Here is a 27,735-nt window from a genome sequence, read left to right as displayed (position 1 = left end):
AAAAATAAGATTCCAATTAATTCATTCATTTAATTATCTTTATTAATAACATTGGAATCTTCTATGCTCTTATAAAAATATTACACGCCTTTTTTGTATCGTCAAAAGAAAAATTGTCGAAAATTGTTAGCGTTAATTACAAAAATTCCCTTGGCGATAAAAAAAAATCATTCAGGTTTCCAATTGCGATACTATTTCCCTACGGCACTTTCTAATAACAGAAGATGAATTAATTGTTATGACAGAGACTTTTCTTCGCCTTTTTCTAAGAAGTTATGAAAAAGTAGATAAACAGACTAAAATCGAAAAAAATGCTCAAAATTTGGCACGAAACCCAAATTTTTGAACTGATAAGATTTAAGGCCTTTTCAGGCGATACAACTCGTGAACACATAAGTTGGATGACTTGAGTTACTAAATTAAAAGTTGATCACTGACCAATTTTATGCTCACTCAACTTTTTGACCCATCTAGTTGAGTCGTCAAAAATGAAAAAAATAAAATAAATAAAAACATGAAATAAATTTATTCCGTTAAATTTAAATAAATTATAATAAAGTTTACAATCATGATCGCAAAATCATTTGACTGTATCAGTGTACTAACATCGCGTTAGTTAGAGGATTAAAATGGGCAAGAAAATGTATTAATTTAATTATTTTCAGTTAATCAACTTAATCCTCGAATGAGATACGTTTTGCGAAATTGAAACCCATTCTTGTACCTGGAATACATACAGCTTGTTGGAATCATTGTGTAGCCAGCCATTTTTATTCAACGTATCTAGGCGTATTTTGTGGGAGGAGCTAGATTAACTAGTCATTATGCATGTGTAATTTTACCTCACGAATTTATAATCTATCTCAAAGCTCGTTGCACCTAATACGTTGCAACCAACCAATGAAATAACAATTAGAAAGATTCTATCAGAATTATGACGCGCAACGTATAGTAAGTTCTCAGGCCCGGCCCAAAGAGCCCGCATCGAACGTCTGTTACTAAATAAAGTATTATTATTATTATTATTTGCGAAGCCCTGACACTTCCTACATGAAACGAAATAGTATAAACCCATTAGTTAGAATGCAAATTACATGCAATAAATTTATTAACATAATTGACATTTTCTCTGACACCCTGCAAGATGCCAAGCGCCTTATCCGTCTCGAGTTTTTAAATCAATATTAAATAGAACGTTAAACTTTAGTATTGTAACGCGTACTTCCATGTTGCTTTGTACATTCATGTCTTTTGTATAATTTTATATACTTTCGTTTTATTCTCCATAATCTTGTTTAGTTCCGTTTAATTGTCCATAATTTTCGTTAATTCTCCATAATTCTGTATAATTCCGTTTAATTCTTCATAATTCTGTATAATTCCGTAATTTTGTTTAATTCCATTTAATTCTCCATAATTTTGTTTAATTTCGTTTAATTCTGTATCCTGTAGTATAATTTGAATTTTGTGTTTTTGTATTATCCAAACTGTGTATAATCCCGTGAGTTGTGAACCAACTTTTATTATGCACAATAAACTTCTCTTTCATTTCATTTCATTTCATTTCATTATTATTACTAACATGGGATACTGGGGGGGGGTCACAATAATTCCAATTAGCTGCATGCATTCCTGGTTGTACGTATAACTATTCTTTTTTCTTCAAAGCCCACGCATTGCGTAATTGATTTAGCGACGGTATTATTTTTTCCCATGAGAGTATTTTCTTTAATAACTAATAAAAGGGAGTGTTACTCTTTTGTTTTTTCTATTCGTTTATTTTTCGCTGGTTTCGCCTTTATCAGTGTTAGTTCTAAATAGGTAGATATTTTTCATTCATCGATAATTGCCAGTTTCCGATAGCCTTGGGGTAGAGTATACACTACCGCCTGCGTTAATTGAAATGAGATAAGTTTCATCTGGCTTATAAAAAATCAATTAAAGCTAAAGTCATGAATTTAATTATAAACATTCTTTCATGAAAATACCGATTTCGACTCTTTGGACTAGACTTAGAAATAGAGTTTTCAGGCTTGAATAAAATCTTAGGTTCACGTAGGTGAATTATAATTAAAATTAATTCCTGGACCTTTAGCGTATAAAATACTCTATTTTAAAATAAGACAACTTCATTAAAGTAATGAATGTTTTTAAAAAAACTTGGAATAATTTCCCGAGATACGACGACTAGTTTAGCAAATTACAGATTTTAAAATCCAGTCATGAAGGTGAAGTCGCTTAATTAAAAGGTTTTCACGTGAATTTGAAAATTCATTAGCAAAGGATAAATGAAACTGCCTGTATAATTTTTGATAAATATTCATGGGAAAATATGAATAACTTCGCGATCTTTTTATTTACTACGGTATTTTTTAAAATTCTACTCCAATAGTAGCAAATCTTCCTTGGTTTAACCGCGTGGATCGTTTGGGAATTTTCAAACCCATCACTATATTAAGTTAATAGCACCTGTCCCTTACTTAAAATAGGTCCTGGAAGACTATACTTCAATTACGAAGTGTAAAAAGGTTTTAAATGAGGTTAATTTTCTCATTTGAAATTCCGAAATTAAATATATTATTTAGCAGGTTGATAACATTAATCAAATATTATAATAATAATAATAGGCCTTTCTTAGCATATATGAAACTTCCCTAGCTAAAATTTTAATTTTGTTTAAATATTTAATGCTGAATGTATAAGTTGTCTCGGTTAAATTTAGATTAGTATTGCGGTTTGAGGGGTTTCTTTAGTAACTGGGGCAACTAGAAAATTATTCAGCCAATATAGTAAGGTGGATAATAGTATGGACTGTGTTCAGATCTATGCAATTTTGTACTAACAATAGTATTTAGACATAACGTTAACAAAATTAATTTTGTCGGTTTTCCATCAAATGAAATGAAAATGTGGGGAATATTTTTTGATAATTCGAGGCAGAGTGTAATTCTGTAGCCAGTAAAGACAATTTAACTCAATATTACGATAATTTTGGTTAATTTTAGCATTTCAAAATGTGTTTTTATCCTTACTTAGCTAGACCAAAATGGATATATATACTAAGCCAAATCATCTCTACGGCACCGAGCTCAGTATCCTAAGCTTGGAGCAGGTAAATGCTGCTGCCTCGAAATCGAGGCTTTAACGGTCTGGAGTGGACCGAAAGTTAATTACACACCTAAATGATGCCTACATTTAAAATTAATGGAATAGTCAGATTTCATTACATGGCCTCTTTTATTGCAGGCTTATTAGGGTCATACACATTTTTAACACATTTAAGAATGTTTTGGAAAAGGTGGCAGCTAATTAGTAGGAGAATGTTTTCGAAAAGGTGGCAGCTAATTAATAAGAGAATGTTTTGGAAAAGGTGGTAGCTAATTAAAAGGAGAATATTTTGGAAAAGGTGGCAGCTAATTAATAAGAGAATGTTTTGGAAAAGGTGGTAGCTAACTAATAGCAGAATATTTTGGAATAAGTGGCAACTAATTAATAGGTGAATATTTTGGAAAAGGTGGCAGCTAACTATTAGGAGAATATTTTGGAAACGGTGGCAACTAATTAATAGGAGAGTATTTTGAAAAAGGTGGTAGCTAACTATTAGGACAACAGATAAAATGATGGTGGAGGAATACCAAATTGGGGGTGAGGGTTTGGTGGTAGAGATAGACGAAACCCAAATTGGCAAAATGAAGTAACATCGAGGCCGTAAAGTTGACGGACAATGGAAAGTTGGGATGATAGAGCTTCAAACTGGAAGCGAACGCCGTGGAGGAAGGTTTCGCATCGATTTATGTCCGGATAATTCCCGCGATAGTTATTGACTATTATTTTATTGAAAAGAAGTATTTGTCGAGGTGTTCAAACTAAGGACTTGGACATGCACCTATGCAAGTATTTGTGGCGCCGTGAAGCTTTACGATGTGGAGATGACGTGTTTTTTCACTTCGTTTAATGTGTTAAAAATGTCTATGACCCTAATAACCCTGCAATAAAAGAGTCCATGTAATGAAATCTGTCTATTCCATTAATCTTAAATGTAGGCATAATTTAGGTGTGTAATTAACTTTCGGTCCACTCCAGACCGTTAAAGCCTCGATTTCGAGGCAGCAGGAATTACCTGCTCCAAGCTTAGGATACTGAGCTCGGTGCCGTAGAGATGATTTGGCTTAGTATATATATCCATTTTGGTCTAGCTAAGTTAGGATCAAAACACATTTTGAAATGCTAAAATTAACCAAAATTATCGTAATATTGAGTTAAAATTGTCTTTACTGGCTACAGAATTACACTCTGCCTCGAATTATCAAAAAATATTCCCCACATTTTCATTTTATTCGTTGGAAAACAGACAAAATTAATTTTGTTAGTACAAAATTGCATAGATCTGAACACAGTCCATACTATTATCCACGTTACTATTTTGGCTTCATAATTTTCTAGTTGCCCCAGTTATTAAAGAACAGCCCGGTTTGATAATATAAAAATATTTCATATTTGCCCCTGGTGGGTAGCTTTTCCTTGAACATTGAAGTGCAACGTGATAAACATTCTACAGGGGCCCGTAGAAATAACATGGGCTTCATTCACCCTGAAAGTTGGCTCTTTCCTCGAACTTAGTTTATAATATATGTATTTTAACTAACCATAACCTTAGCTTTTGAACAGTTTTTAAGAAATTAAAAATAGCTTGAAAAAATTTATTTTCCATATAGCTATTATTCTGAAGAATTTTTATTACAAATATCAAATATCGCAGTCAAAATATGCGAATAAGCAAGCGAATTTAATTTGTGGATTAAATTGTTTTAATAATACTTCCTAAAATAGCTTTGTGGACTAAATCGGGGATAGATTTAATTTTAGAAGTAGGAATGGAGAACAGAGTAATGTGGGCGCGCGTCAAAGAACCGGACCTCCTTCCCCGGGAGTAGTTTAAGTGAGCCAATAAGATAATTTGAAATTTTCGTTACGTGTTGGAGGGAGGGGCTCTATACTGGGCTATGAGTCGGACTGAAGTAAATATTCACCTATCTCCATTCCTACTTGTAAAATTAAATCTATCCCTGATATGATCCTAACAGGCGAATTTAATATGTAGATTATATAGCTTTAATATTACTAAAATATTTTAATGAATTAAATATATTTTTAGGAATACACAGAGCTAATAAGAATGATTGTGTAGCAGTTTTCACTCAACGTATTTAATCGGATTGCTGATAAAGAAATGTAATTAATTTCTAGTTTTAAATAAACTATTCTCCATGAAGTAGCAGCACTTATTTTAAAATCAATTCTTATAATCGGATTTTGTTAGTAGAGCTAGACTAATCATTATGTATGGCGAATTTCACCTCGCGAATTTATAATCTTATCTCGCTGCGCGTTGCACCTTGCTCGAGAATAGTAACTTTCGTTGCTACCAACCAATGAAATCGCAGTTAGAAAGACGCCATCCAAATTATAAGGCGTGACGGATAATAAGTTCTCAAGCCCGACCCACAAAACCTGCATAGAAATCAACACGAGATAGATGAGGCCACAATGGTTCCTATTAGCTATATGTATTCCAGGTACAACTATTTTTAGGAAAGTTCCAATATATTTTGTTTTAGTGATAAAAGTATACTGGCTGATATTTCAATATAATTGAAATTTCTCTTTGCTTTTCATTGAAAGACATATTTTAAATTACCTATGTTTACAAGTCTATATATGGTATAACTTTCGAACAATGAATGAACTTTAATCTGAACAATTGCCTTTAAAGTCTGGAAGTCTGTTATTGTACCGCAAACACGCGGTTAATTAAAAAGAAACAATTATAAACTCAAGGGAATTTTTAATATTTCCGATTAAATCGTAACCCTATGCCTACATTGCATAAGTATAGGTCTGCCTTAGCCCTTAGGGGCTTATAGTAAAGCCATGGTCTAAGAAATAAAAAAATAAGGAAAACTACTCCGAAAATTTTGTTTTTAGGTTTAATTATTAAATTTAAATCTGATGTTTCTTGTTCCACCATGTTTTAATTATGATTAAACCAGGAATACATAAAGCTATCATAGGAATAATTTCGCAGCCATTTTCAGAACATATCTAGCCGCCTTTATGGGACGAGCTAACCTAATACCTTTTTACCTAGGCTACGCGTTGCACAATGCGCATGCCTACTACCTCGCGTTATTACCAACCAATGAAATCGCAGTTAGAATAACGTCATCAGAATTATTAGGCGTGTCGTATAGTTAGTTCTCAAGCCCGGCCCACAAAACTCGAATTCATAGAACAACTTAAGAGCTGTATATCCTGATTAAATCCATGCTACGTTTTCAACTCCAATACTTGCATTTCCTTAAATCGGGGATAGATTTAATGTTAGAAGCAGGAATGGAGAACAGAGTAATCTGGGCGCGCGTCAAAGTCCCGGACCCCCTTAATTCCACGGGACGGGGGGGGGGTATGAAAAAAGAGGCGAGTCATAGCGACAGAGGTAAAGAGGAATTATGTATTTTTCGCCGTCCCCGTCAGCAACGTCATCAAAACGTAGTTTAAATGAGCCAATAAGATAATTTAAACTTTTCGTTACGTGTTGGATGGAGGGGCTCTATACTGGGCTATGAGTCAGACTGAAGTAAATACTAGCCGTTCTCCATTCCAACTTCTAAAACTAAATCTATCCCTGATAAAATTGAACAACTTCAGTTAATAAACTTCTTTCGAAAGAAAATGATTAATAATTTTAAAACCAAACTTTTAAATTGCATTTCGGTGAATTGTACGTAGTTTTGGAGGCAGCTTTAAGCTAGCTCCAGGAGTTATAAATTTTGAAACCGTGAAAGAATTTCTCTCATCGCCATAGTTTCAGATTTTTCGTAGCCCGCGGTTTTAATTTCCCATTTTCCCATTTTATTGTACCGCCTATAGTCATAAATGTGTCGCTTCAAACTTTGATTGCCAAAACGTAGTATTTATTTCAGTATTGAAAATGTAGAGATACTTGAAAAATGCTTTTAATATAAGATTATATAATTTGGTTTGAATTTAAAATTAAAAGTGATGAAGGTTAATAAATCATTGGTTTTCTCTCGTGGTTGCAAGATTTATAAACGCATTTAATCCCTTTAGGATTAAGTTGACTTCCTATGGTTTTAAATAAAATATATTACATTTTCATAAAACTTCATTTTTGGAAAATTTATATTTGATAAAGGACGTGTTTATAAATTTTATTTTTATAATTTTACTGGAAGTTTCATATTTTTTTAGGGATTTCCATTAAAACCATAAGTTTGTAAGATATGTTCCATAAGTTTGTCACTGGTTATTGAGAGCTGGTCATGAAGTGACGTAGGTGTAACGTCGTAGATTTGAGGTGAATGGGCGCTGTCAAAGGCTTAGTAGGATTAGATTGACTGCAAAATTAACCGAGTGTAGCCAATCAATTCTCGCTTGTCGTTCTCGAACTAGCTCTATCTGTTAGTCTCTAGCATTGCGTAGTATAGGTAGTATCATACTTATGAAATATATCTTATAAACTTATAATAAAACTGGTGAATACTTAATCAATATCGAACAAAATTTAACTTGGGGTGTCTAGAGCGACCTGAAAGAAATAGACTTGAGGTTTGAAACTACTTCAAAGAATATTGGCCATAAATAGTTAAAAACTCACTTAAATTAATTGGAAATATTCGTCATGAAGCAAAACGGCATTAAATAACGTTTGTAAATATAAGTTTTTGCCTGCTCATATAGGGAAACTGCAAAGGGGCGGGGCTTCATGCGGCTCCTCCCATGTACATTTACGTGGTGCACAATTTTTTTGAAGAAGGGGGCTAGTGGGGGAGTTAAGATGATTGAATAAGCAGAGCTGTGACGTTTTGTAGGAATGGTTCATTACTTATTGCCTTGTCCTTATGGCTTTATTTTGTGTTCCATTATATTTACGAGAAGTAAAGAGCTCTAGCATTGGTAATAGATCCTGGCACTAGTGAACAAATTTGAGGATTTTATGCCGCTTTCATCGCGCCTACACCAATGAGATAGATAGAGTTCCAATTCAAATCGGCTTACCGCGATACACATTGTTTTTAAGATCAAGCAAGTTTATCAAAACATGACAGCGCCACCTGTGAGCCTCTAGCGGAACTAATTACAACTTTTACTCGCTTATTTGCAATCAGAAACATAGTTATGATTTTTATTTCATCTATTTATTAGATTGAAAAGGACTAGAGTTTTTATTATTTAACTCGCGTATTTTATTTAACACATTTAAAAAAATATTTTGACAGCAGACGGTAATAAAAAGTTCTTCAAGTGATTAATAGGTGGCGCCACCCGTATTTGATAAAGATTCATGCTCGACAAAAAGTGTATCGCGAATCGTCGATCTCGAGATCCCACGTTGTGACTCTAGGTTTATATATATATTCTATCTCATTGGCCTACACTAGGGAGAAAATATTGGTCGAGTTCCAAAACAAATCGCTACCCCCTTCCCCTCAACCTAAAGCCGCGGAACACGGACTCGGGTGCTTGAATCTAGTTCGGCCGTCTACCGCCGCGAGTGTCTCACGTTTTGGAGGGAAAATTCAGAAACCGCTACCAGAGGGCCAACCGTTGGTGTGTTATCAAGAATATTCACTTTCGCCAAGTGAAGAATTTGATTAACTCGTTACTTCTAGTCCCTTATCTTACTTCCGTATTTACTAAGCTGGATTCGAACTTTCTAAATTTCAATCTACTTTTTGTGTAATCTTTTACCACCTTATTTCCCTTCAAATTTTATTTAAATAAAAGTCTATCTTTCTTATTAAAAGCCTCGGTTAAATAGAACATAATTTGAGAATTCATTACCTGCTTATATGTGTATTTTTTTAATGCGACTTAATTAATAATGTACTTTTATTGTAATATCATCCTAATTTCCTTAAAACAAGGTCTGGCTTTCTAATTTAAATTCTTGAACAAAAGAAAGCTAATTTGAGAGTTCTCTTCGAAAAAGAAATTCAAAATAAAAAAATTAAGTAGAAATGACAGAAAAAAATTGTAACAGGAACCCGAATTAGTATCTCAAATATCTGGCTATTATCACATTACACCATCTTAATGCTTTTAACACTTGTTTTTAAACCACTCTTCTATTCCAAAGGTTATTAAACAAAAGTTATCAAAGCAAATTTTAATCATATTTCAAATCAAAAAACGATCCCTAAATTTTTAAAAGGAAGGTTCAGGTAGCATAACATTATACCAAGAAGTGATATCAAGTTTACTAGGGAGAAGGTAAAAATTCGCCACATTTCCAGCTTTATCTCCAGTCCAAACGTAGGTCCAGAGTTAATCCCCGCCTCTAAATTACAACCAGCATCTCATTGGTTCTTGAAAACTCGCGTCAGCGCGAAGCGAATGACGAAAATTATGTATTTTCCGACTGAGGAGAGGCGAAATAGCCCGGCCTCCTTTTACGCCCCCACCCCCTTGAATTTTGAAAGGGGGACTGGGACTATGGCGCGCGAATACTTAGGCATCTTACACCTTCTCCCTAGTAAACTAGATATGAATTCTTGATTACACCTTATATATATTGAAATGAAAATAAATTATCTCTTTGTACAAAATAATTAGCATTTAATTAGTCTTAAAAAAGAGGAGTATTGTCACTGTGCCGCCCTAGGTTTAGTGGCGTCTGCTAAACTGCACCTCTTACCCCTACCCTTCCCTTACCTCTCTCAGCCTGTGAGAATTCAACCAATCCCGTATGGGTAGAGGTTCGGTTTAGCAGACGCCACTAAACTAATGGCGTTTTAAGGCCTATAAAATGCTAATTATTTTGCAAGAGGAGATCATATGTTTATTTTTTTAATATTTTTTCTTTTAAGGTATGAGGTGTAGAAACGAGACCTTTAAATTTAACAATTAATACCTGAATTAGATTAATGAACTTCAGAAGAATATACTTAATGATTACAAAGAATCCCACGGCAAAAAATAAGAAAGTTTTTGTAATGAAATTTCAAACCAAATGTAGAAGAGTAAGTAGTTCAAAACCCCATTTTAATGGAAAGAATTGGTTAAAATAATAGCTAAAGTAAGGTAACTTTATACTTGAGAAAAGTACCATGTTACGCTGTTTTTGCATTAGAGAAAAAAATACCGGTTCCCGGAAACCTTTCAGGTAGGAGAATGAGCTGCTGAGAGTTTCAGATACATTCGTCTCAGAGTTTAGGTGCAATTATTGTTAAATATCCCCTATTGTTTCCTTAGGGATTTGTGGCGAAGGTTTAACCTAAGGAGTTCAGTTTCAAGTATTGTAGTTTGCAAGTGAGATGAACTTCATATTGATGCATTAGGTACTTGGTGCTACGCAAATAGCACTTCTCACGCGGCAATGTTGCGAGATTTTCGGTTCAGGACTCTACTCTAGAATGTAACAAGGTTTCCCGGTGCATGTATTGACTGTACCAAAAGCGCCCTAGTATTTACGCTTGGTACGTTCACGTCTGTCCCCCATAGTAGAATATTATGGAATGGGGTTGGACATTTGTCAAAATAAGCAAAAAGGATAAGGCGGGGGAAATGGAATAATTAATTCATTTTTTTCCAGTGATTCTTCTACTAATTATAATACTAATATGCATAGTGAAACGTTAAAGGAAATATTATATCTTCGAATTGTTTTAAAGTTCAAATTAGATTGAGATTTTATTCATCGTTTTGAATTTGCACCTCCGACCAATCACGTAACGCTCTGCCTTCCTGTTAAGAATATTTCATGCCACGCTCTATATCTCTCGCTGTTTTTATCACATCGCGTGCTTTATTTCATTTCACATGGAGCGTGCCACGGGAATTTGTTAACAAGAAGGCAGGGAGTTACGCGATTGGTCGGAGGTGCTATTTCAAACTCTGTATGAATCCTCAAACTAATTTGAATTTAAAAATCATTCTAATGTATTTCCTTGATGTTTCAATATAAACAGATATGTCTTACAATTAGTGAACAAAATGGCAAAAAATTATTTGATTTTTACTTTTCATCCTCATTTATTTTAACAGATGTAAATATAGTAAACAAAAAAATGGTTTTTCATTAATTACACTTTTGTCAAATACATGAAATTCTTTTTTTGAAATCACTCCATAAATGTATTTATGTAATTTATTAAAAGAAAAATTGCGTGATACGTTTACATAATTCTTGATTCAAATCTAAAGAACACGAATGTAAGTAAAAAATAAAACTAACTGAAAGTTAACAAAAAAAAAATAAATGCGTTGTAGATTACAGAAATCACAGTATTGTCCAACCCCTCTAGGAAAGGTTGTGAGATTTAATCTCAGCAAGGCGAGTAAAAGCACATTTTAAGATAATGGAGAACTACTCGTGAAGAGGGGGCGACTAACTCGCTTAGTTTTAGTTTGACTTATACTACATTCATTCATGATTTTCACTGTTTTAACAAGGCGGTTTCTTTGTGTTACAACTCCGTTAAAAATCAGGCTGCTCACTTGAAGTACCTTAAGAATGTTCTAATGGAAAAGTTTTAGCACTTACTTAGTTAAATCAGAAGTCGTAAGAACTGTACATACCTTTCTAAGGAAATTTCTAATTCCCTGTACTGGGAATTTTAAGCCTTTGAAACATAAAAGAACAGTAGTTGAATAATTAACATCTGTGGTGTGCATTAGTTAACTTTAAGAAAATTTAATTCTTTGTTTACGCTTCCTTAGACTAGCTGTAAAATCGGCGTAGAGGAATTTACTAATTTGAGATGTTGTTACTAGCTAACGCCATAGTTTCGAGCATAAGTTTATAAGATATGTTCCTTCCATAAGTATGACGCTACCTATACCTCGTAATGCCAGAGACTTACAAGCGAGAATTGACTACACTCGGTTCTGCTGTCCATCTTCCTATTTAATCTGTACTAAGCCTTTGACAGCGCCTCACCAGAATATCATCGCTTTTGAACTTAACAAGATGTGATTTCTCTATAACCACTAGTTATTAAATCCTCCCTTCCCCATCGAAACTTTTACCGACTTCTGGTTATTATAAGTAGCTAATGAAGTTTTTATAAAACAAATAATAATTATCGCTAAATCTCTTGAAAGAAACGCTTTTTCAAATAGATTTTGAATAAACTAACTTAGAATACAACCAAGAAGTGATATATAGTTTATTAGGGAGAAGTTGTATGAAGCCTAAGTATTCGCGGGCCATAGTCCCAGTCCCCCTTTCAGAATAGAAGTTATAAGGAGGCTGGGCTATTTTGCCTCTCCTCAGTCGGAAAATACGTAATTTTCGTCATTCGCGTCGCGCTGACGTGAGTTTTCAAGAACCAACCAGATGCTGGTTGTAATTTAGAGGCGGGGATTAACTCCGGACCTACGTTTTGACTGGAGATAAAGCTGGAAATGTGACTAATTTATACCTGCTCCCTAATAAACAAAATATCACTTCTTGATACAACCAAATGAACTTAGAAAGGTTTTTCCTTCGACCCAATGTTCCACGACACTGCAGTTTAATCGATTGACGTCCAATAAGAGATCCGTCGATACAAACTGACCGCAACAAGTTGTCGGCGTTAGAGTGAGAACCATAAACTGTCCTTAAGCCTTGGTATAGGGCATTTTGCAGTACTTACAGCAGAAGTTAATAAGTTCTGTTCTGGGAAGTATGAGACTCGAGCACGTTGGAAAATATACAGAGTGTTTTGATATTCAATCTAAAGGGTGTGTTTTTAGGGTCATAACATTGGGACCACAACATTAAATTGCAGAGATATGTGCTTTCAAACATTGATAGCCCCGCAATCTATGGCAGACTTATCAGAGGCACGCTGTTGATCTGTAAGCCCTTTTCTTTCAAGAGCTCTGGAATATTACGTTACTGAGGAAAAAAATCTTCTACTCATAAGCATTTTTGACTAATAGAGATAGCAAGCCTTAGTCTTATACTTCAAAGGATATAAGTCATAATATTCTGCTTATAGTCGCACTGCGTATTGTTACATCTTTTTCTTTTAAAATAAGTTTATCACGGAAGCTAATTACAGTATATTGGCCTAGTTCTAGCAAAATTACACTAAATAATATACTTTCTTTTGCCTTAGTAGTAGTGAAGTCCAGAATGTGAGAAAGCATTGAAGTTGGTCTTAACAGTAAGCCTAAAAAAGTTTCTTCTTCTTGGTAGTAGAAAATGGATGCTTTATTTCCGAGTATGAGCCAGCCCACGACGGGTCCCCCCAAGTGATTCCCGCCTTTATGATTTCTGAGTTGGACCACCTACAAAGTCTGCGATCTCTAGGGTGACTGTTTGATCTTACGATGGGGCAATTTCGCAATTTCTAAACCATTTCTAAGGCAGCTATAGATGTAAAAGTTTTATATATTTTTTTGGTATTCTTGAATTGGGATGGAATAGTACAAAAGGGTGGGTAGTTGAGATGATCTAAAGTTGAAAAGTTCTTCATTTCCCCTAAGGTTTTAATGCCGTGTAGATTTATAGGCATCTGGTTTCAGAATTCTGATAGACTGTTACGCAAATAGATAGATTGCATTCCCAAAATTCTGGGTGGATTACAAAAGAGCTTGAGGTCAAGGTTCAAAAGAGGAAGTTAATTTATGATTATATTTGCCAGCTGCGAAATTACAGAAACCTGGATATAGCGTTTGCTAAAACTCTTTTACAACTTTTCTCTAAAAAATTTAATATGCAAACGCAGTACTTGAATACAAGCCACATTATTTCGGATGGCCTCTTAAATTTGATTAAGAAGCTGAAACATTATGCTAATTTATCTGATGGGTCATGCCTAAAACACTCAAATCATATCTCGAAAACGGTGGGCCTTGTGGCGAAATGTCATAGAAGTTACATTTTCTACTCAAAATCGCTGAGAGAACATCTTCCTTAATTTCTAACAGACCTCTGAGAAACATGCTGTATAGGCTACAAATTTTAAAGATGATCCAGTTTTTCTTCCACTTTAAAATATTGAAGATTAAGAGGCTTTGTGAAACAAAGCTTGAATGGTCATCCTCAAAAATTCATATATTGGCCTTGGTGATCAGGTCTCGATGCCTTTTATGTTTTATGGCTTGTAAAGCTAAATATTTCTCTACGGTTCAAGCTAAGAGGGGGATTATGACAAGACAAACTCTCCTTCCTTCCTAACTCGTAAATATTATCTATGGTTTAATAAAGAGCCTCCATCACTGATACGAAAACTGTCATATGTGTAATAGTTTCAATCTGAAGGCTAAAATATTGTAACACTAGCAACAAAGCGTTATACGTATTTTTTTGTCATCCGCGTCGCGCTGACGTGAGTTTTCAAGGACCAATGAGACATGCTGGTTGTAATTTAGAGGCGGCGGGATTAACTCCGGACCTACTATACGTTTGGACTGAAGATGAAGCTAGAAATGTGGCGAATTTAAAACTTCTCCCTAGTAAACTAGATATCGCGTCTTGTTACAATATTAAATATTTATACGAAAATATACGATGTTTTTGCTAATAACAAATCATGACGTACAGTACTTCATATTCCCCAAAAGGCTAACCTCCTTAAAATATTCCATTCATAATTCTTTAGTCTTAGTTTCAGTATAAAATTTTTAATAACGGGAGTAATATCCTGTTCTTTTATAGTATATAACTCTTGGACGAAAGTGTTCATACGCTTATTGGATTCTAGACAGGGCTATTTCCGTTTCGTGACAGTTTTCCATATTAAATTTTGTTTCTTAGCTAGTTGTCTCTGCCGCAGTTTTGCTATTAAAAAGTATGGTCTTATTCAAAAGAAATAAGTTATTTTGAATGTCAGCTTATTTTTAATATTACTTCCGGGTCCAAGATGGGGACATATGGTGTTGCGCTTAAGATTTGGGGTAAATTTCCAGTGAATAAAATGTCTAAATGCACGTCGAAGCATTCTATTTAAAATATCTTGCGCCACTGAAAGCTATTCTAGGGTTTCAAGCTTTATAAGTTTATCTTATAGTAATTTTGCAGTCATATTTCTGAGTTATTCAATTTGATGACGCCGTAACTGACGTGGTTTTGACCCCAACTACGTCATACACTTTAGTAGTTGGCTGTTTTGGTCACTCAGTGACAGAGTGTGACGTAGAGAGCTGCATGAGGAGTATTGATTTTTGTAACGTCAAATATTGACTGTCAAATTTATATCTTTAAATAGATTTGAATGGAAATTTATTGGGTGGTAAAATGTATAATGAAAATCAACAACGTATTTAAAGTGATTATCCCCTCGATTTTGCAAAACTTTCTAGGCCTCAGAATTTTACTGTCTTTTACAAAGTGCAGGCTCGAAATTTTATTTCTTTGTTTCAGTTTCGAATTTGTTTGAATTATTTTTTAATATCTAAGGGGGGTTATCACACACCATGTGACTTACAACATAGAAGAGAAGATTTATGATAGCAGTTTGAAGTAAATTTCTCAGTAACGCCTACATAAGTTCATATGATATGTTCCATAAAATTGTCATTGGTTACAAACCGGAGCTGGTCATGAAGAGTGTGAGGTAGGTCATAGATTCGAGGTAAAGTGAATTAAGGCCTATGCTGTCAAAGGCTTAGTACAGACTAAACAGGAAGATGGACTGAAACACCGAATGTAATCAATTCCCACGTCGTTTTCGAACTAGCTCGAGCTGTAAGTCACTGGCATCACGAGTGTCAAACTCATGGTACATATCTTATAAACTTATGCCCCCATAAAGAATCTTGCGATGATAATAAACATGTAATGCATATTTCCAGGAGATAATTTAGTTCATAAACCTTTTAGTTCAATCTGAAGTACGTTTCAAAGTCACTCATCTCGTTTTCAATTCACGAATTCCGAGTTTCATACTCCGCCTCAATTTCCTCTTGATCAAACCAAACATATTTCACGCTCAGCATTGATTTAACGTTTAGTTTACAAAGTATCACGTAAATAATTAACAGTTAAGCTTCTCGCATAAATAATCAAAACCTACAATATTGAGTAATAATTGGGATCGTGCTATACAGCTTTCAAATTCATACATTCTCATGAACTTCGTAATTATTAGAGGCATTTATAATGGGTCGTTTACTCTAGCTGGATCAGTTCATCCAAAGCAGTTGCTTAAGCATATTCATATCGCACGCAATAAGGCATCGGTCTTCCGCGACTAATAAGGCAGCTGAGACGGTTAGTAAGTTTGCGGTAAGCGTATCGACTGTTCAAGGAGCCGGTCTCTGTTTGAAGATATGTTCATTAGCATAAATTATACCCTAAACCCAAAACCTTGATTTATATCCTAAACGCCAAGTGATTATACAAAATCCGGTATAGTTCTTTATCAATTACTGACGATAAAGGTGATGCCTGACCCAGTTTATTTATTTGCCTATCTATATTCAGGAATAAATACAGTTACTAGGAATTATTGTGTAACCAGCCTTTTCCACTCAACCTAACTAGGGGGATTTTGTGGGAAGAGCTAACTAGACTAATCATTATGTATGAGGAATTTTACCTCGCGAATTTATAATCTATCCCGATGCGTGTTGCATCTCGCGTTGCTACAAACCAATGAAATTAGAGTTACAAAGACGCCATCAGAATTATGAGGCGTGACCACGGATAGTAAGATCTCAATCCCGGCCCACAATACCCGCATAGAAATTAATATAGGAGATTGGGCGCAAAATAATTTCTATTAGCTGTATTTATTCCTGCCTATGTCAATAGAACTAGAAGTTCTGACTGATTTGTAATCAATGCTCGGCTTTACCAAGGAAGCCCGAAACAGTTATGGTTGTTTTAAAGTATTAGGTAGACACTAGGAAAGTTCTTCTGAATAGGCTTCGTTCTTGAATGAATTGGCAATAGGCCTTTTCGATATAAAAAAAAGGGGTAGGCAACCCTCGGTATTGGGACATACATGAGTGATGATTAATTGCCATCTCTGCGCAGTCTCATGATACAAAAGACAGCGCAGGCGCCAAAAAGCGAGATGGAAGGTTAAGTTTTACCTCGGGTCTTTCCCTTTTAGTTTCACCAAAATGGTCTGTTATCCAGAAAAACAATCCAAACTTTTCTTACAGAATAACTTCTGCACATTTCAATCGAATTCAATAATATTTAGTTTAATTGTTTGCAATATCTTCTAGACAGTCCTCGAGGTTTTTGTTGAATTAACATATCAGGGCTACGTTCAGGATTTAATGATAGACATTTCTACAACTCCTTTGTAACGGGGCGGTTCACCAGAGGGAGCACTAGAAATTTCTTTACGTAATATTTTAAAATGGCGGCCAGAAGAGTCAAAAATCTTAACGCCGCGTTACTTTTGCGCGTATGCTTCAGATTCAGAATGTTTTGATATATAGTACGTTTTGGAAACGAAAAACAACAAACATTTCGTTGCTTCAGAGGTTAGAGACGTATCACTCGCTACTCCACGTGACAATACCATCACTGTAATATCCTTCAACTTCAACTTGTTTATGTCTAGCTCTACAGCTCAATCCTCCAAATTCGTTATTGGATTTTTGTTGTAGTCGATTCTATACACGAATGCATTCAAGTAAGTTTCATTCAACCGAATTGAGCTCTGATTTTTGGGGCAACGCTTTCTCTAGTATTTTCCGTCAAGGTTTAATATTGATAAGTTCAAGTATTTTACAAGTGACTGCTTGTAGATGGGAGCGAATACGGATGGTTATTTATAGTGAATATATACGAAATAGGTTCATGTGAAAGTCAATAACAGAACTTTGGGTTTATTTTCCCGGAAACTGTTGAGTTTTGTTTGTTTTAGGATTGTTTCTAGTGTTTGTTGAAACGTATATACGAACAGCTATAGACCATTTTATTAATTACTTTTAGAGATACCAACGCACAGAGGCGGGATTGCCTTATTAGGTTGTTTGCCTCGAGTCAAGAGTCAACGACAGATGGAGCCAGACACGAGGGAGGCTAACAGACTCGCACTGCCTCTAACGGTGGTTCTTGGCACGAGGGAAGTAACCTATTAAGGTGTTTGATTCTCTGCTGGCATTAATCGAATGGTCTATTGATATTAAAATTCATATTCCATTCGAATCATTTTAAGATTAAAGCTATAAATACAGGTCCAGAAACTAACCCTAAATGAGCTATTTGTGTTTTAGTTATTGGAATACTTAATTAACTGTTAATTGCACGAGTTCATGCGTGTAAATATACGGTTTTCCGTTTAATTTAATCCATATTGTTGGTGTTTAAGGCAAAATTAAAAAAATCTATCAGTTTTGTTTTGCGGAATAGTACATTGTCTTTCGTGTTTTTGTTAAAGTGATGTTCAAGTTACTTTCGACGTTTCAGGCATTTGATCATGTGACATAATTTTAAAATACGGTAGCTAAGCCTAATTTAAATCGAAGTCTCAGATGTAACCCAACTGTAGTCTACCTACGCCTTGCTCTATATTTTAAATTAGACAAGAGAAAAATTGAAATGTTGTCTGCTTCTCAAATAGGACTAATTTGTAGGTTCCAATTGCTCATTTCATACTGTAGGAAGAACCACAGTTCCAATTTCAAATATTCGTATGTAATTTTGAATAAAATAATCTAAGCGTAGTCCCAAATGACAAGAACTGTGTGTACCTTGGCAACACAGAAGCTAATAAGCCAAATTGAGCGATGGAAACACTTGGAATGTATTGCAACCAATGCTTTCAAAGGCTTAGTGCATGTTAACTTAGTAACGGTTCCTTATAACTACGGTACCTTTGGCTGTATTAGTTCCACAATCATGGACAGACTGCGAAAGTGTATGGGTAGATGATTAATGGTTCTTATTATTAGATATTCTAGGCAATACCGTAGGGGAAAAACCGCAGCGATTGGTTGTGTACTTGAGCCTAGAGGTACGGCTCGGGAAATCCAACACGGTTATATGAAAGTTACTATATGGACCATATACTCTTACACGGCACACCTTTCAACCAATATTTGGTCTCTCGTCAATCGTCTTGCATTACTTTTATACGCACTTTAGTAAACAGGGCAATATAAACATAACGTTATATCGCTTGCTTTCCTCCGAACCATTTTTGGATGTGTACATGTCCTAACAGCAATTAACGATGCGGTATTGGAGTTGTGCAGGGGCTCCGATGTTATCTAGGCTATTTTATATATATGTAAAATAACTTTCACCATAAGTAATTAAAGATCTTTTAGGTTCATAAGAATTAAGCCAAACCTGGGATAGGTTTAATTTTAGAAGTAGGAATGGAGAACAGAGTTATCTGGGCGCGCGTCAAAGTCCCGGGCCTCCTTCACGGGATGGGGGGGGGGTATGAAAGAAGAGGCGGGTCATAGTGACAGAGGTAAAATGGAACTACGTGTTTTTCGCCATCCCCGTCAGTAACGTCATCAAAACGTACTTAAAGTGAGCCAATAAGATAATTTAAAGTTTTCGTTAGGTGTAGCTCTATACTGAGCTATGAGTCGGACTGAAGTAAATACTAACAGTTCTCCATTCCTACTTCTAAAATTAACTCCATCTCTGTAATTAAAGAGCTTTTATGTTCATAAGAGTAAAGCGAAACAAGCTAATTAAAACATACCTCCTTTCATTTTGTGTTTTAGTTAAATTTAAGGTAAGGTTATTTTACAACTTTATTTGAAACAAGTATTTTCTTAAAATTTTCCCTCGGCTTTATAACTACCAATTAATTTTGGTAAAAATCTATAGTCAATAGAAAAAGTAAACCCCTAGGGAAAGATATTGCAAAGAAAACCTTTTTGGTCAACGGACCCCAACATTGTTTAGGTCATAACTTGAAAGTTAAAAGATTTTTGTGATAGATTTATACCAAGTTTTTAAAACCTATTTGAGTGCAAACAAATATATGGAAATATATGTTAGCACCATAAAAGCTACTTTAATTTTTCAATAAAATTCTTAGTTATGGTTAGTTTTGTTGCTATGCAGGTCCTGTTGATGTCTCATTATAAGACGAAATTACAATCGTAACGCGTAGAAAATCATTAACTTTTTACGTTCTCTTTGTGGCTTACAGTTTTATTGTGTAATTAAGTATTTTTTAAGCGTTTTAGTGCTATCTCTACTGATAAGTCCTGCTTACTAGCGTGAAATATATGGTAGGTTTGTATGCATATAAAATTATAAACAAAAGAACACATTGACTTTTATGTTCAAAATTCTGCTTCAAATGCATTGAAACAACATAATTTATCGAAATTTTATGGGATGTGGTAATATGATAGAAAAATATAAGGATATTTAAGTTGCTGTATTTTTTAATCAGCACTGATCCTATCTGATTATGATTTAGTGGGAATTCCTAATTAACGAAAGCATAAGTGAATAATCCTCTTTAAGTATCCATCATTACCTCTTTGATGGAAGGTCTCCTAGCTGCGTCCTGGGCCTAAGAGATATCGGCCACCATAAATACAAGAGTGAGATTTTCTTCCCTAGGGGCGCCGCATTCAGAGATAGAAACTTCAAAGTTGATTATGAATTTATGAAAAAGGTATAAGAATTCCGTGCACAGAAAAGTTTTAATCCACTGACACGACATATTTGTTATGTATGATTGAGGCAATAATTCCCATGTGGTCTAGACAAATTTCTAGTGACTATATCCGGAACTCAATTGTACACGCAATCCAAATACAAAAGCGGAAAGTTATGGAAAACCATAACAAAAACGATCCTTTCGTATAAGTTTCATAAACCAACTTCATCTGAAACGCTTCTATTTTCAAACTTTGATTATACTATCTTTAATTGATCTAAATTTAAATGATTTCATGTAACCCTTAATTGGTGTCCAGACCATTATAGAATTGGCCTATAATTATCTCCATGGATTTAAGTAACATTAACATGGGATTTATGGGGACATATTAATACCTGTATCTAATCCTGTTATCATAAAAGGGAAATATTTGTTACCGACTATGACATTGCTTTTAAAGGTAGCGATATGAAATGCAGATAAGCTTTCACGAATTGTACAAAATCATTTTAAGGCTCTTTCAGACGATCCAACTTTTTGACTCAGCTCGATGGGTCAAAAAGTTGTATCAACTTGCCCAACTTTTGAAGGGAAAAGTGAAGTAAATCCTCCCTTTTCACACGACTAAACTTTTACCGCCAAAATGGAACTTTTTAAGCGCCACCTACCTAAGCACTTACGAAATAAGCCGCGAAAAAGGCTATTTTTGTAATTCATTTTGATTGGCTGGAGAAATGAAATTGAAAAGTTGAGTCAGCAAAATTTGGATCACTGATCCAATTTTTCCTAGTCAACTTTTTTGGTGACCCAACCCATCCAGCGTCTATTCACACGATCCAACAACTTGATTCAACTCGAGTTGACCCATCAAGCTGAGCCAAAAGGTTCGATCGTCTGAAAGAGAATAGGTGTTCCTTTGTTATGTTACACCCTGTATACTTAATAAAATTTAGGGGTCACTGATGCCCGCAGTATTATACTGTATTGATTGGGAATTGGAAATATCAGGTAAGGTTGTCGATATCCGTCAGTTACGTCTGTGAAACGGCGTATTGTAATACAATCCACGGTTGACTCCAGACAGCTGGAGGGTCTACGACATTCATGAGTTTACTGGACTGTAAGATAATGACTTAGACCTAGACTATCTTCACTCTATTGCATTCCGATAAAACCTCAAGGCTCTGGGGTCGAAATTGCTTCGGACAAGTCCATTTATTGATTCCACTAATCTGACTTTCCCTTCCCTTTTTATGCCTTCTGTTGTCTGCGGTTACTTTGTACTCTAAAGAGACACTATAGTCTGGTACTAGGAACTTCCTTGTGACGTCACACCCTCCTATCTTTTACCTCGATTGTTGAGACCATATTGGAAGTCGTCATCTCAGGGCATTCAATTTAGACTACCAATATACCCTCTCAGTTGAAATTAAGCAAGGACACTACAGAGAAATCATAGGAAGTCTATTGTTTTTCATAATTAATAATTAAAAACTTGATTCATATTTTAGAAAGTAAAATAATTTGTCCTTGTCAAGCTAGTTACATTTAATACTAAATTCTAGTGAAGTAAAATGGAGGTTTAAACTTTGCAAGAAAGTACTACAAAATAAAACCCGTCTTTAGACTAACTCACTATTACCATAGAGAATATAGACCAGAGGAGTAGACACTTTAGCCTTTACTAATACCCAAGGGAATATCTCGCCAAATTTTTACTATAGGTTGTTGGAAACCATTGTACTAAATATTTGCGAAATCGGTTGAAACGCGCGGACTTTGTTGCATAGAAAAGATTTTTTACATTTCTGGGCGCCATTTACTAAGATGGCGGCGGATTGGAAAAATCTTTCTTAGTACGCGCCTACTACTTATGAGTAACGTTCCTGCAAATTTTCAGCCTTCTAGGGCAAACGGTTTGGGGTGGGCGTTGGTTATCAGTTAGTGATTTAAATAGATGTCGGCGGAGAGCAATATTTAGACAAAGGCAACCACGTGTCTACCAACCGAGTGCGCATCCTGAAGTATCTCCAAAAATTTTTTAACCAGAACGGAACACTACAACTGTCTACTCCTCTACGGTATATCCTCTATGCTATCACACTGTCTATGGGAACTTCCATCGACTGTAGTAGCAGCAGGAAAAAGATTTCTAATTTGGTGGAAAGATAAGTGTACCAAAAGCCACAAGAAATCTCCAAGGATCTTCCTGGTTTCCGTGTAATATACTAATGGATTAATTATAAGAAATCCCTCCTTTACTCTAAAGCTAGCTAGACTGATAATGCCATGATTACTGTTACTTTTCAGATTGGTTCAACATTATATATTAATCAGGCTGAAATTTCTAGTTAAAAACTGTTGTTGAATAACAGTTATCAATGATATTTCATATTCTGCAAATCAGTTAAAATTAATTTTAACTAATATTTCAGATATTTTTAAGGAAAATTAAAAATATTTTATTTTCTTATCGACGAAAGGTATATAGTTTTTAAAATAATTAATATTTCTTTAGAATTAAATTAATTTAAATTTTAATTAGAAGCTTTTGATTTGACTAAATAAAACCCGAGTAATTTATTTCTACTATCTTTTGTTAAGCTAAAAATAGTTTTATATTGAAAATGCGACACAGTTATGACGTCATTGCAATGTCAAAAAGCTTATTTTGTTTTCCATTTTTGAAGTATTTTTAATTGTCATATTTATAAAAACCTGTAAGGCTGAAATGAATTTTTCGCAATTTTTTACATTTCAGCAATTTAAAATTACCAAAATTTTAATGCGAAATCTAAATTATACCCTACTATCCCTTTAATCTACTATCTATTTAAAGTGAAAGACTTTGATTAAAAGTAATTTAAAATAATTCCACAGTTGAATAACTTATTTGATCTTTTACTCAAAAGTATATTTTTCTTTAAAAATCAGAGTTACGGTCAAGATAAATCTTTTAAAAACTGAGGTTTCATAAATTTTCAACTATTTTCTAGTATTTTCATGTATTGGTCAATCCTCAGATGAAATATCTATATATTTATTATTTCTAAGTTTACTTTTAAATATTTAAGTTGAAATAACTGAAATTGAAAATATTATCCTTTAAAAATTCATGTATTATACAGGGTGTTTCCGATAAGTCTGCCATAAATTAAAGGGTGTATTCTTCCAGTAAAACTGAGTGAAAAGTGTCAAAGGTCACGGGATCCACTACTAATGAGATAATGGCTTCCAAACATAAGTCACACCAGGGATAGATTTAATTTTAGAAGTGGAAATGGTGAACGGTTAGCAATTACTTCAGTCCGACTCATAGCCCAGTATATAGCCCCTCCCGTAACGAGGGGCCATATAACGAAAATTTTAAATTATCTTATTGGCTCACTTAAACTACGTTTTGATGACGTTGCTGACAGGGACAGCGAAAAATACGTCAATTCCTTTTTACCTCTGTCGCTATGACCCGCCTCTTCTTTCATACCCCTCCGTCCCGGGGTAGGGGGTTCGGGACTTTGACGCGCGCCCACGTTTCTCTGTTCTCCATTCCTACTTCTAAAATTAAATCTATCCCTCGTTTCACCATATGCAGTAATAAGCTTTACTTAACCAGATAATAGCAGTTAAACTTCTTCAATAGATACAGGTTCAGTAACGATCTTAGATTCAAGACAAATGAAGGCTGATATATCTTACTCCACATGTGATATTACTATTTCCTTCATTTGTTTTGGAGCCAATCAATATTTAGAAGCCCATATCTCCGTAACTTAATGTTGTAGACCGCATCATGTTCTTTGACCCTTCCTTTTCACTTTGACCCTAAGAACACATGCACCCTTCAATTTATAATAGACTTATCAGAAACACCCTTTATATACAAACCTAACACTTTCTCTTACATAAAGAAAAAGTGAATTTCCCGATTTCTTTACAGACGCCTTTTCTAGATTGATCATAAATCATGCATAGTAGCGAGCATATCAAAACCCTAAGAGAAAAATTCCCATCGATCCCAAAGGAGCTAAGAGATTTCAATCAATGGAGAAGAAAAACCGTAAGCCCTCGTGTAATATTCCATACACAAAGAAAAGGCCGATTGCGAAAAAAAAGAAATTCATTGAAATTATAATCGAACTGAGGCAAGACGAGACGAGAGGAAGCTAATGGGAGATGGTCGCAGGTGAGTTAAACGGCCTTACATTATTCTACTCTGTCCACGTATCTTTGATGTATTAAGGTTTATAATACAGAAGTTTGTATGTTGAGCTACCGTTCGAAACAGGCACGTTCGCCTTTTACCGCATTCATGTCTAAACGTGAACTAACTTTGAATACTAGTACAAAGTATTTGTATAACCAAGAACTGATATCTTGATTATTAGGGAGAAGGTATAAATTCGCCACATTTCTAGCTTTATCTCAAGTCCAAACGTATAGTAGGTCCGGAGTTAATCCCCGCCTCTGAATTACAACCAGCATCTCAATGGTTCTTGAAAACTCACGTCAGCGCGACGCGAATGACGAAAATAACAGTCATATTTTCCGGCTGAGGAGAGGCGAAATAGCCCGGGGCCTCCTTTTACGTTCCCCCTTGTATTTTGAAAGGGGGACGTGGACTATGGGCGCCGAATACTTAGGCATCTTATACCCTCCTTCTACCTAGTAAAATAGGTATCGCTTCTTGGTATAACGTGCAGCCACTGCCATTCACACCAGGAATGCAGTACAGATAAAAGGATTCATTGTGCCTTTGTATCTTCCGTGTTAATTTCTATGCGGGTTTTGTGGGCTGGGCTTAATTGAGAACTGACTGTACGTCACGTCTCATAAATTGGTAGCCACTAGGTGTACACACAGCGAGATAGATTATTCGCGAGGTAAAATTGGTCTTACATAATGATTAGTGTAGCTCTTCCCACAAAATCCGCCTGGATACGTTGAGAAAATTGGTAGGATACACAATTATTCCAATTAACTGTATATATTCCTGTTGGAACTGATAATGCCGGTATTTTAATTCAAAAAAAGCATCTAAAAACAAACGTAGGATCTTTTTATATGGATTTTATTTGGGATGGTTTAGGCATTTTATGATTAAGTGGTGCGTATTATCAAAGACAAATTGCAACAACAGAATGTGAGGTACTGACCGTAAATGCCGAGTATGTTTACTTCCCTTTGGTCGACCAATCACTGCTCTACTTTAATGTTACCAGGGATAGATTTAATTTTAGAAGTATTAGTATTAATGGAGAACAACGTAATCTGGGCGCGCGTCATAGTCCTGGACCCCCTTCCCCGGGACGGAGGGGTGTGAAAGAAGAGGCAGGGGTCATAGCGACAGAGGTAAAAAGGAATTACGTATTTTTCGCCATCCCCGTCAGCAACGTCATCAAAACGTAGTTTAAGTGAGCCAAAAAGATAATTTACCATATTCGTTACGTGTTCGAGGGAGGGGCTATATACTGGGATATGAGTCGGACTGAAATAAATTCCTACTTCTAAAATTAAATCTATCCCTGATGTTACCTTACTATTTTCCTCTCTGGCCCAGAGATGGTAAAATGTCCCCGAGGTTATGGTTTAAAACAAGAACTCACATAGGTCAAAAGAACGTGTAATAACCTGCTTTGATTTCCAAGAGCTTATACGTTTCATTTGGTCGTTATACACTTGCGATGCACAAGGGAACTGGGATTAATAAGAGAGAAAACTTGATTTCACGGCACAACCGCACAATTCTTTCTTTGAATTTAACGTTCTCAGATCGTATAAGGGTTCTTATTATAACTGATAAAAAAGTTTATCTTTACGTATTAAATAAAATATTAAACTTATCAAGAGCGTCATTAAAAAATAACTGATCTCTTATGGAATCCATTACGGCTTTGTTGAAAATTATTTTCAACTTGTATGGATAATATTTTATAAAGTTTCTATGAAATATTTATAATTAATTGAAGTTTAGTTTTAGGGGAAAAAGAGGCTATTAAATTTCGTAATTGAAATGTGAGAAGCGATATTCTTTATTATATAAAGAGATAGGGTTCTGAATTAATAGCATATAGTAACCAAGTATGGAAAGGCTAAAGGTTTTCTGAAGCCTAAGCTTACGTATAAACTTTAAAATATCCATAAGTAGTGAAGTTTAATAACTCTGTCAATTAAGTTTAATTAGCGAACCCAATTAACGAGACAGGTATTTTTAGTAACATTCACGTTGAATCATTGAGCAAAGAGACCCGTTCACGGAAGGTCAAATGTCCGTTTTAAAATATGGCGGCAAATTGACCCCCTAAAGATAATATAACAGTTCTAATTATTAGAAAAATAGGTTGAAACTTTAAATATTTTTTCACAAAGAAGATTTTTACTATTCTGGCCGCCGCTATTTGTCAATAAGATCGTGTTGAAGGCCGACTTTCAGCGAAAAGGTTTCTAGCGAACTGCTAACTTCTGAAGGAAATTCTCTCTTGTGTATCTGCAGTTTGCTAGAACCATATAGATAGTTTTCACACATGGAAGATTCATACCATTTACACCAGGAAGCCGGGCTATCTGGAGGACAAAAGCAGACGGGTTTTTGTCCCCCAGATAGGCCGGCCTCCTGGTGTAAATGGCATGAATCCTCCATGTGTGAAAACTATCAATTGCACTGCTTTCAATTAGCTAGAACCCTTCCAACTTTTATCCCAGCGGGGATTCTGAATTCGGCATGATCAATGCATATTTATTTTTCGGTTTTCAGTTCGAATGAACATTTTTTACTGGAAGTCGGCCTCCAATCATCAAACTTGGCTTATAAAAGTTTCTTTGACTGTTCTTGGCTTCTATGGTATTATCAAAATAGGCCTATTTTGTGAAGTGTCATCTTCTGAAACGTTCTAGCTTGCATGCTAAGGTTATCAAGCGGAATGAAGCTTTATAGGAACCATTTCGTGCACGAAATATAGCAGTCGTGTAATTTTGAACCTATCGTATTAGACTACGTCTCGACTAACACGTTATGAAATATTGAAATTGAGTAAATGTAAGTCTGCTCTTATATGCAAACCAGTAGCATCGTTGCAATTGCCCCTATTGAAGTTAGTCGTTGCAACGAAACAATAGAGAAACTTGTATAACCACGGTCGAGAAATATTGACTCGACTCTACTTGAGTTTTAGTTCTA

General features: G+C 35.0%; 1 protein-coding gene and 1 long non-coding RNA gene across 4 annotated transcripts in view; one reads left to right on the top strand and one right to left on the bottom strand.

Annotated features, from left to right (window-relative positions):
- LOC149616056 (uncharacterized) overlaps nucleotides 1-27,735 on the top strand; it is a 204,769-nt gene that overhangs the window by 161,356 nt on the left and 15,678 nt on the right. The window contains exon 4 of the long non-coding RNA XR_016375918.1: nucleotides 24,499-24,744. This is a non-coding gene — a long non-coding RNA (uncharacterized LOC149616056). The remainder of the gene's footprint in view (nucleotides 1-24,498; nucleotides 24,745-27,735) is intronic.
- FMRFa (FMRFamide related propeptide) overlaps nucleotides 1-27,735 on the bottom strand; it is a 59,055-nt gene that overhangs the window by 20,646 nt on the left and 10,674 nt on the right. The window lies entirely within an intron of this gene.

This window comes from Phalangium opilio, unplaced genomic scaffold (assembly GCF_054372755.1).
Source record: "Phalangium opilio isolate 3A_F unplaced genomic scaffold, DU_Popi_V2 ptg000217l_1, whole genome shotgun sequence".
Taxonomy (NCBI): Eukaryota; Metazoa; Arthropoda; class Arachnida; order Opiliones; family Phalangiidae; genus Phalangium; species Phalangium opilio.
The sequence above is the reverse complement of the archived record's forward strand: the minus strand, read 5'-3'. Positions and strand labels throughout refer to the sequence as shown.